The 10551-nt window shown below is 47.5% G+C and overlaps 1 protein-coding gene across 1 annotated transcript in view; it reads left to right on the top strand.

Moving 5' to 3' along the window:
• Window positions 1-10126: 10126 nt before the first annotated feature.
• MTFR1L (mitochondrial fission regulator 1 like) overlaps window positions 10127-10551 on the top strand; it is a 17245-nt gene continuing 16820 nt past the window's right edge. The window contains exon 1 of the mRNA XM_069078294.1: window positions 10127-10283. The gene's annotated coding sequence lies outside the window, so the exon portion shown is untranslated. The remainder of the gene's footprint in view (window positions 10284-10551) is intronic.

Raw genomic sequence — 10551 nt, 5'->3', positions numbered from 1 at the left:
CACATTGGTTGAGTGCCTGCTGTCTAGTTGGAGGCAGGGGAGGAGGGACAAGACGACTTAGCCTTCAGTGCCACTCCGGGATGAGTCATGAGTTACTGCAGCACTCCACCCCCAACCTCAGACTAGCTTAAAGTAAAAGCAGGCCCCCAGGGGAGCCGCCGTGGCCTTCCTGGGCCCTTACCCTCTGTATGACATTTACACAGCACTTCCTGTGTGCCCAGCACGTGTGAACACTTCCATTTGATCCTCACAGCAGTCCTGTGAGGTAGGTGTCCTCATTATCCCCATCTCACAGCCGAGGACACTCAAGCGAACAGACATGAAACTGACTTGCCTAGGAAGTGGCTGAGGCTGGATTTGAACTCAGGTCTGCCTGGCTGCAGGTCCCATGCTCCATCGACTCTGCCACTAATTTCTGCACCAGAGAAGGACTTCAATTCCAGAAAATTTATTCACATTAAAAAAAAAAAGCTAATTGAGGGAATTGTGAATTGAGCAATTGTACCATAGGACTGACAGACCAGGCAGGAAAAGTTTTATAGCTGCATGGGACTGAACTGGGCCTCACAGGGTTTGTATCAACACCAGGGAATAGAGGGGACAGTCACAGCCGGAATCTGGCAGAGATGGAATCAGGAAATGGGTGTGACTTATTAAAGGGAAGAGAGGAGAGGGTTTGTAGGAGGATTTAAGCATGGAGAGCTTAGGTAGGACTAGACAGTGGAGAGACTGGAAAGCCAGGACATCTGGATTTGGTATGAAAGGGAATAATGATGATGATAAAAAAATTATTATAGTACTTTATGGTTTGCAGTGCATTTTCATATATTCTCTCACTTAATCCTCACCTGTGAGGTAGGTGCTATTATTATTCTTCCATTGTATAGATGAGAAAACTGAGGCTGAGAGAAGTTAAGTGACTTGCCCAGGATCACAGGATCAGCACTTTACCCACTATGCCACCTAGTTGCCTCATAGGTTCTTGAGCAGGAGAGTGACGTGATCAAAGCCATGTTTTAGGGTGGGAGAGGAGGAACACCGTTTTTGGTCTTTTTAAAAATATTCTTAAATATTTTATTTTTTCCTAATTACATGTAAAAACAATTTGTAACACTTGTTTTTTTAAAATTTTGAGTTCCAAATTCTCTCCCTCCCTCTTTCCCTCTCCTCCACCTTTCTTGAGAAGGCAATTTGATATAGGATGTACATGTGCAGTCATACTAACATATTTCTATATTAGTCATGTTGTAAAAGAAAACAAGAAAAAATAAAGTTTAAAGAAGTATGCTTCCATCTGCATTCAGACTCCCATCAGTTCTTTCTGCAGATGGATAGCATTTGTCATAAGTCCTTTGGAATTGTCTTGGATCTTTGTATTGCTGAGAAGAGCTAAGTCATTCACAGTTGATCATCGTACAATATTACTGTTATTGTGTATGCTGTTCTCCTGATTCTACTCGCTTCACTCTGCATCAGTTCATGTAATTCTTTCCAGGTTTTTCAGAGAGCATCCTGCTCATCATTTCTTATAGTAAAGCAGTCTTCCATCACAATCATTTACTACAACCATTCAGCCATTGATTGATGGTCAGCCTCTCAATTTCTAATTCATTGCCACCACAAATATTTTTGTACAAATGGGTCCTTTTGTTTTTTGTCTGTTTGGATATAGGGTTTTATAGTGGTTGTGTGTCTCTTTGTGCATCATTCAGTTTACAGCTCCACCAGTCGTGGTTAGTGTCTCCGTTTCACCCACCCTCTCTGATATTTGTCACTTTCCTTTTCTGTTATATTAGCCAGTCTGATAGATGTGGGATGGTACCTCAGAGTTGTTTTAATTTGCATTTCTCTAATCAGTAGGGCTTTGGATTTGTGCAGTTGTTTTCAGAGCTAGTTCTGGAGGTACTATAAAGTAAAGTTTTCATGGTAGACACATGTAAAAGTTTTCAGTTCTTCCAAGGTGGTATGATCTAAGGCAGGCCTGTATAACCTGAGGCCCACAGGCTGCTTACAGCCCGTTGGGCTGTTTGTGGCACACCAAAAGATTTTGGGCAGCCAGCAAAAAATGTAGAGGAAAAACATCCTTTGTATGTAGAGGAAATACTTTGGTGTACTGTAAGAGGCCCAAAAGCCTTAAGTGACCCAGGCTGCAGGTTGTGCCAGCCTGATCTAAGGAGAGCTGTATTTACTACTCTCCTGGCCTGTGATCTGTGAGAGAGTACAAGCACTGTTTTCTGCCCAGGAACTGTGACTAGGGTCACTGTTCCCTCTATGGCTACAGATTACACTCCATTCTCATCCCAGTGCAATAGATCTTTCCTGCCGATCTTCTAAGTTGTCTTGGGCTGAAAAATTGTTTTACCCCATCCTTTTGTGGATTCTGCCATTCCAGAATTTGTTTTGAGGTCTTATCTAAAGTTGTTTGGAGAGGAATTTGCAAAAGTTCAGGCAGGGTCCAGCCTTTTCTCCACCTTCTTGGCTCTATCCTCCAGGAAAACCTTTCACTGTGGCTCAAGCCAAAACCATAGCTTTCCCATCCTATTAACCAGGGAGACCCAGAGCAAGAACATGATTTCCCCTGCCCAGTTCTGAGTAGCTAAGAGTGGGATCCAGACTCAGGGGTGGGGAACCTTTGACCTTGAGGCCACATATAGCCCTTTAGGTCTTCAGGTGCAGCCCTTTAACTGAATCCTTGAGGGCCATGCTTCAGGACCTAGAGGGTCTCATATGGCCTCAAGTCCGAAGGTTCTCTTCCCCTGCAACCTTGTGGATCCTCTGCTTAACCTTCTCTAACCCTTTGGCTTCTTTCCCAGGTACATCATATTAATGCCAATTACTTCCTTGACATCACTTCCATGAAGCCAGAAGATATTGAGACTGGTATCTTCAGCTTCTCATCTACCTTTGAAGATCCATCCACAGCCACTTATGCACAATTCCTGAAGGAGGGACTTCGCCGAGCTCAGCCCTTCCTTCAGCCCTAGGATCCCAGCCAAAAGGACACAGAGCTAGATGAACTTTCTTATTCCAAAGTGGCTTCTTTCAGTCCCTAGTTGTGACAGAAATTCCCCCATCAGACACAAGGATGGAGCTGATCCTAAAGCCAGAGTGGTCCTTCACACGTTTCACTCCCATAGAATTATCTTTCCAAGATGCAGCTACTGGCCTTGGCCTCTCTGGAAACCCCAGTGATGGTACAGGACTCCCTGTTTCAGGTTCCAATTCTTTAGTTTCTTCCAGCTGCTCCTTCTTTGAACCCTAAATGTTAATTTAGAAAAGAAGTTGGTTGGCTTCCAGAGTTTCTTATGGGGAAAGACCCACTCTAGTGGGCCTGGCACCCGAGGACTCGGCAGCCCTGGGACCCGTCCTTTTGTTCTCCCTTAGAACTGGCCTATTGCCTCTAGCTTCTCAAAAGCAAGCAAGGCATCAAGACAAGAATCCGCCTGTTCATTTGGGGTGAGCAGCACTGAGGAGAGAGAGCTGGCATTTGGCCTAGAAGGCACCAAACTATATGCCTATTGCCCAGCCGCCTAACTTGCAGGCCAAAGGAGACTCTGTTTCTGCTCCCCTGAAGTCTGCCCTGATTCTCTCCATTTATTACTGTTTTCTTTTCCAAGATTTGGGGGAATTGGCCCAAGCCAGGCTGCCCTCTGGTTCAGGTCAGAAGGAAAAGGGAGACTGAAGCTAGATACAGCTGTATCACCAGGAACACCCCTAAGGGGCCCCACTGTCTGGTCTCTGTTTTTCAATGAGAAACCAGGTTTTGGTGGAGACCAAGGGCACCCTTGGAGAAGACAAGTCACGAGAGGAGCTGAATAGTCAGATGTCATCCCAGCCAGCCTCCTTGGCCCTTGTAAGGTGGGGACCTCAGGACAGAGGGCCTCCATCCCCAGACACTGTTTGCCATCCTCTGCTTGTTTCCTGTCCCCTTGAGTCACTTCAGCAGTGCTGTAGCCCTAGGATCCTGTAAGCCAAATGCTTATTGGTAAAAACAAGGAGACCTGGCTCAGCTGGCCTTGAGAAATGGCAACCAGAATGCTTCCCCTCCCATGCCGTTCAGTCCTTGGGTGCTCGCCTTAGTGCAACCTTGAGGCCACATGGTGGAATGAAAAGAGCCTAGACATGGAAGCCAAAGACCTGGGTTCAAATCCTGGATCTCCTCCTTCTCTGCATGAGTCAGACTCCAGATTCCAGAGCAGCAAGGAAATTGACCATTGGCCATCTGGGCCCACCCACTACACTCTACCCAACAGCTGGTCATTCAGCACCTAATGAGGAGGAGCCCCATTACCTGCCCATTCCACCCTTGATGGTTAGGAAGTTGTTTCTTATGTCAAGCCCAGTTCATATCTGCCTCTTTGCAGTTTCTCCCTCATGCTCCTAGTTCTGCCTCTTGGGGCTGACATTCCCTCAGGTGCTTAATACAAGGCAACTCAGTAGACTTTGTGAGCTTGCAGAGGATAAGAAGTCTGCCTCTGCCCTTGAGCACATCACTTGACTTCTCCAGGCCTGTTTGAAAAATGAGGGGTTGGATTAGATGATCAGTGAAGTTTCTTACAATTCTGACTGTTACAAGTCTCACTAGATACCAGCTTTCTAAGAAACAATTCAGCTAGTTGTCTTGTTTGACTGACCAGACCCTGGAAGCCCTCTCACCCCTGGCTAGAGGCCCCCTCCCAGCTGGAGGAGGATTCTTGATCCCAGGGGGTCTTTTTAGGCCCAATTCAGTAAGCATGTTTTAAGTACATACAGTATGCAAAGCACTGTGAGAGTCTTCACCAACCCAACATAGGGTTTGGTTTGGTTTGGTTTTCAGAAGAATTCTATCCCACCAAAGAGCCTTGCTCTTCCGGAAACCAGTAGAAAAATACTGAGCATTAAAAAGCCATAACTATTAGAGAAAACAGGAAGCCAAGCTATCCTCTGCTCTTGAAGCCAACTTTACTGCACCGCCTCCCTTTGGGCCCCTTTCTATAGGCCAGGTCAGGCCTCAGCCTCCTGGTATTCAAGGTCGTGCTGCTAGAGCACCTTTTTATATGCACACAAAAGTATTTTTCCTATTTGTACTTTCTAGTTTATGTAGTTTGTAGCTATTTTGTATAACTCCACTGAGGAGGAAGAGGGCTTTCTGTTCTCTGCCTGCAGCTGTCCTTTATGATGGCTTGATCCTAAATCCCAGGTGGGTCAAGCTTGATGCGTTTTTGACAGTACCTGGAAGGGAAAGAAAACTCCCTCTTCCTTCTCTTCACATTTGTAAACATTCCTTTAGGGGAGCAGACTGCCATTGCTCAATGATTACATATCTGCCTTCCATGTCCTCTCCCTCAGGGTCCCCCTGTCTAGATGAGGACATCCTTAGTCTCCAGGCCTTGGGGTCTGTAGACAGTCCTAACCAGGCCAATGACTCCCCCTGTGTCGTTGACCACTCCCTTAAGGCTCAAGAAATAATATTGCTTTGGAGCCACTAGCCTAAATTTCCCAAGCTCGCCCCAGACTCCAGGGCCCCGGAAAAGGGTTAGTACGGTATTGGGTGCCAAGTTACAGTCTTGAGCACCATGGAAGCCCATGCAGTCTCCTGGGTCAACTCATCCAATTGTCCATGGCATTAGTCAGTATTGATGTTACCACTCATTCTGTTCTCCACCCAGTGTCTGCAGGCCAGCAACAACTGGTTGTTGGCAAGGTTATTTGTAGACCCAAATGTTTAATCCTTTCCCAACACCTCCCTTCTTGGAAAAGGAAGAGAAAACAACTCAGCTCAGATCTTTGCTTTGCAATTCTGAAAGGTGGTGCTGTCTATCAGCAGTATAGGACATAGAAAAGGTGATTGCTGAACCAGAGAGAAGCAAGGTGCTTCCCCCAGCTTTTCAGGAGTCATATCTTAGTGCAGAGTTTGAAGGCTAGTTTGTAGGTGCTAAAAAAGACAACCTAGAATTAACTCTGTATTGGTCCCCCATTCAATGGAAGTAATTAAGAATTGCCCATAGGGGATTTAAATATTAGTGAGTTGAAGTATTAGCCCATGTGACTAATTGCTTCATTTGATTATTGTATTGGCCTATTCAGTATTCTTTTTAACTAAAGTCTCTGTAGTTACAATACACTATAGATGGGGCCCAGAGCCTTAATCCTGAAGGAACATAGTGGGTGAGCTTCCAGTTTATGTCCCTCTTTTGCCCTTTCTGTTGTATACCAGTGCCAACCTTATGTGTTTTAATAAAATCATGGTTCACAAACCAACATGCTGTTTCTCTGATGCTGAGCCAGCTTCCATCCACTTGTGATTGGTAAAAGAAACAAAAGGTCAGCAGGAACAGGCTATTTCACTTCTCATGCTGAAAGACCAACTGACTGCATAGCCTTGAGGAGAGATGCCTAGAGTATCTCTGTGAAGAGGAAGGACCTTCAGGGAAAAAAATCTCTGACAAGGAAGCAAATTGTTTACAATAGCAGAAACCCTCATTCTAATCGCATCTATTCCATCAATTTAAACTGATCTTAGCCAAGTCATTTTTTTAAGGTTTAGGGGTGCTAAGGACTCCAAAATAGCAACACACCAGGTCCTGCGAATAAGTTCAACCCAAGCCTTTCAGCTAAAGAAAAAAGAGTTTATTAAAGATTCACCATATTGGGTAGACTAAATTGGGTAGGAATCTGAATATTTGTGACAATTGTATTGACAAGCGGTTCAGATTGAATCTGAGTGCCTTCATGGAGGCAAGATGGATCTTATATCGAGAAAGACTGTGGGAGAGATCTAGGGGTGGTCAAGTAGTCTTCTGTGACTAGAGGAATCCAGGGAGGATCTTGATGGGCATGGTCTGTAGACTGAGGCAACTAAAAGTTGGACTCCTAGAACCAAGACAATGGGATTTTGATGGGATCAAGGGTGGAAAGCAGCCAGAGCAATCTGGGAGGTTGAAGAGACAATGGAGGGCCTAGGTTAGGTTAAGAGTAAAGGAGGTTTGGGCCTCAAGGGAATGCTCCAACAAGGGGGAAGCTTCCAGGAGAGTTTAAGGGGGTTTCCAGACCCTGTACCCCATCACTTTGGCCCTCAATTTTGTAACCTATTAAAGGGACTTTCATAGGCTCAAAAAAGCCTTGAAGATCCTCTAATCAGACACTTTCATTTTACAAATGAGGAAGAGAAGGGTGACAACAACGGTAAGGAGACCAGAAATTGCTCGTCTTCTGGCCCCAGATTTGTATTGTTTGAACAGGAAGACTTCAGGTTCTTTCCATTAGTGACTCCCTCCCCAGGGAGCAGGAGGGTGTGGTGTTCTGTTGTTGATTTTAGGAAGGAGATAAAACATGTTAAGTGGAGTTCATGGGGAGGGCACTGTAAGGAAGAGAAAGCTTCTTTTCCAACATAGACATTCTCAGAACCTAAATGCCACAGAATTTTAGGACTGGAAGGAAACTCACAGGCCACCTAGTCCAACCCCTACCTAAGAACGTGGTCTACAAAACACCTGATGTGTGCTCAGATGGCCCTTAACAGCACACCTCAAAGAGGGGAGAGCACACCAACTCAATTTGGGAGAGTTCTCATTTTTGCCAAGGTGTTCCATCTCTCAAGTTGGGATCTGCCTCTACAGCTTCTGCCCTCCGGGGCTAGCCAAAACAAAATGTCCCCTGACAACTGGCAATTTGAACTGAAGAGCTGCTGGGTCCTTTTTTATTATTTACTTCATCTTGAGTTTAAATTCCCTAATTAGCCCTTTTTGTTCTGCTCTTTGCAATTCAGTATAATTTTCCTTGGAAGAAACAATAGGCAAAATGAGAAAAAAAAATGTTAGTTGTTATCTTCTTTTGAACACAGTGTAGTGATTAGAGTCAGGAATAACAGGGCCCAAACTTGTCCCTGACACTTGCCAGCTCTTCGGCCATGGGTGAATTAAATCTCTCTGAGTTTCGCATTTCTCATATAGGCAATCACTGTGACTGTCTCTCCTTCACAGGACTGTTGTGGACCTCAAACAAGATGAGTTTGAGAGTTCTCTTTTTTCTTCTGTCCACACAAGGCGTCATGCCCTTACCCGTGGGTACTCTGCCCAAAGGGAATGTAAATTTTAATCTCTAAAATTTATTTTCTTTTAAGGACCATGCCTTAACCCCAAATCACTCTGGCTCTCTTTGATTGGTCAACAACAGGTCCTAGGCCAAGCCCTACTTGTTCATTGTTTGGACCCAGATTGTCTCAAAGTAAATGTAAATAATAGTGGTTTCTGTTTTGCCAAGAAACCCTCCCCACCTAAGATTGTTGGGCTTTTTTTTTTTTAACGAGGTAAAGAGGTCATTCTCTGCCTCATTTCTTACCTAGCCTTAATGACTGAATGAGGGCTGCCTTAGTCAAACTGAGACTTGTCAAAGACCTTAGCTTAAAAAGTTCAAGGTCTCCCACTACATCCAGGGCCATCTCCAGTCGTCCTGATCTATATCTGGTCATTGGACCCAGATAGCTCCAGAGGAGAAAGTAAAGCTTAAATCCAATTCATTTTCGCCACACTGGCATCACCATGGAGACAAAGGATAAACAACAATAACGATTTGAAGAATAGAGGTAGTGTAAAGAGAATTGTTGTGACATCAGGAAGGTGATGTCTTAACTTACAAGTGAAATGGATTTAAGTCATGCATACCTGTGCAAAGCCATTGGCTCTCTCCTCCAGAGTCTGAAAAGCTCAGTGGCTAGACATAGGTCAGGACAACTGGAGATGGCCCAGGATGCAAGATCTTTCCCAGGTTTCAGTTTGTCTGAAGCAACACCCATTCAGTGACTAAAAGCCAGGTAAGAATTGGGGTAAAAGATGGCTTAGTTTACTTTCTCAAAAGAATCGATCTGGGAGAGGAAGACAGAGTCAGAACAGAATTCAGAGAAACAATTGCTATTTACACTCATTCTGAGCCATCAAAACTCAAACAAATAAGCAAGTGAGGTTTGGTCGGTGATCTATTATAGTTGACCAATCAGTTGAGAGCCAGAGTGATTTGGCTTTAAAGGCATAGTCAAGTAGCTTCGTTTGATTCCCAATGGGCTTTTTTTTTTTAATCAGAGCTTGTTTTTTAGGAGCTATATTTCAAGAAATCATAAATGAAAACTACAGGAGACAAGAGTTACTGTCCTAGTTTGTTGGGCTTTTTTTGGGGGGGGGGCAATGACAGGATAAATAAGTAGGGAAGAAAAATTATCTGTCCCAAAACCCCAAGATATATAGCGAAGTCTAAGCAATCAAAATTCAACTTCCTTTGGACAGAGCACCGACAGGCAAGGGTGTAAACTCCCCATTGGGACAGAGGAAAAAAAGAAGGAATTCACTTTCAAGTCAAGCCACCACCGCCCTGAGGTCATTTGTCCTCCAGAAGCACGGAGCCCCAAGGCCTGGACTGAGCTCTGGCGCTTGCACTTGCTGCCTACGCGGCCTTGGACGTGTTGTATGACCCCAGCGATCCTGGACGCGTCGGTGAAAGAATCGGGTTAAACCGAATGGGCTGAGGGCCTCGGCAGCTCTGCGGGGAGGCGGGAAGCAGGGGGACCAGCTGGGGGGCTGCTACACTAAGCGGTGCGGGCCCCTCGGAGACCACGGAGGCGAGACGTGCCTCAAGCCAGGGGGTAAGGATGGGAACCGAGGAGAGGAGGCCGCGTAACCAAGGAGGGGAGGGAGAGAGAAGAGAACGGCGGCGTCTATGGAGACCCAGGGCTGCTGGGCAAGAGCAAGCTCGGGGACAGACGAGGAGGAGCCGGCGAACAGAGCCCAGAGAAGGGAGCACAGAACAGCCCAAGTGGTGCAAGAGTGGGACCCGCCCGGTGAGCGGGCAGAGCGGCCGGCGTGATGAGGAAAGGAAAGTAAAACGCTTAGCTGTCCCTAAAAGGCCGGGAAAGCGCCACCGGAGGATCTCCATCTCCGCGACCACCCGTAGCTGGGCGGGAGGCGGGGGAGATAGAGCCTGAGCCGCCAGTCGGAAAACGGGGCCAAACCGGCGGGGGCGTGGCTTCGGGAGGGGCGGGACTAGCAACGAGCCTGGCTCCGCCCCCTATGTTTACTCCCCACGTGCTCCTCTCGTAGGGTCACGGCTCCTCCCTCCGGAGCGCGACCGAAGACGTCGGCTAGCGGGAGGTCGGGTCCCCGCCCCGAGCGGCGAGAGCCCCGGAGCTGGAGGAGGACAGCGCAATGCGCAGGCGTGAAGGGCCACTTCCGCGGGACGGCGGCGAGCGGAAGGGGAAGTGAGCAGCTGGCCCGGACGGGCCGCGTCCGGGCAACTCAGGGAGGAGGAGCCGTGAGGTGAGTGAGGCCTCCGGCGGTCACCCCGCGCCGTACGTGCCCCCAGCGCGGCCCTCTGCCCGCCCCCTCTCCCGGCTCCCCAGGGGGCTGTCGCCGGGCCTCGGGACCCCGGGAGCCTGAGCAGGCGACTCCTGTCCCGGAGCACGATCCGCGGCCCGGGGCCGCTGCGCGATCCTGGGCGCGGAGGGGGCTCGGGGGCCGGCTCTGACCTTGCGGGCCGTGGGCTCGGTGCGCTGTAAGTGACGGCAGGGCCCGGGGCGGGGGCCCG

Source organism: Petaurus breviceps, unplaced genomic scaffold (genome assembly GCF_028583685.1).
Source record: "Petaurus breviceps papuanus isolate PSGF00001 unplaced genomic scaffold, PetGlider_PUasm1.0 91041, whole genome shotgun sequence".
NCBI lineage: Eukaryota > Metazoa > Chordata > Mammalia > Diprotodontia > Petauridae > Petaurus > Petaurus breviceps.
The sequence above is the reverse complement of the archived record's forward strand: the minus strand, read 5'-3'. Positions and strand labels throughout refer to the sequence as shown.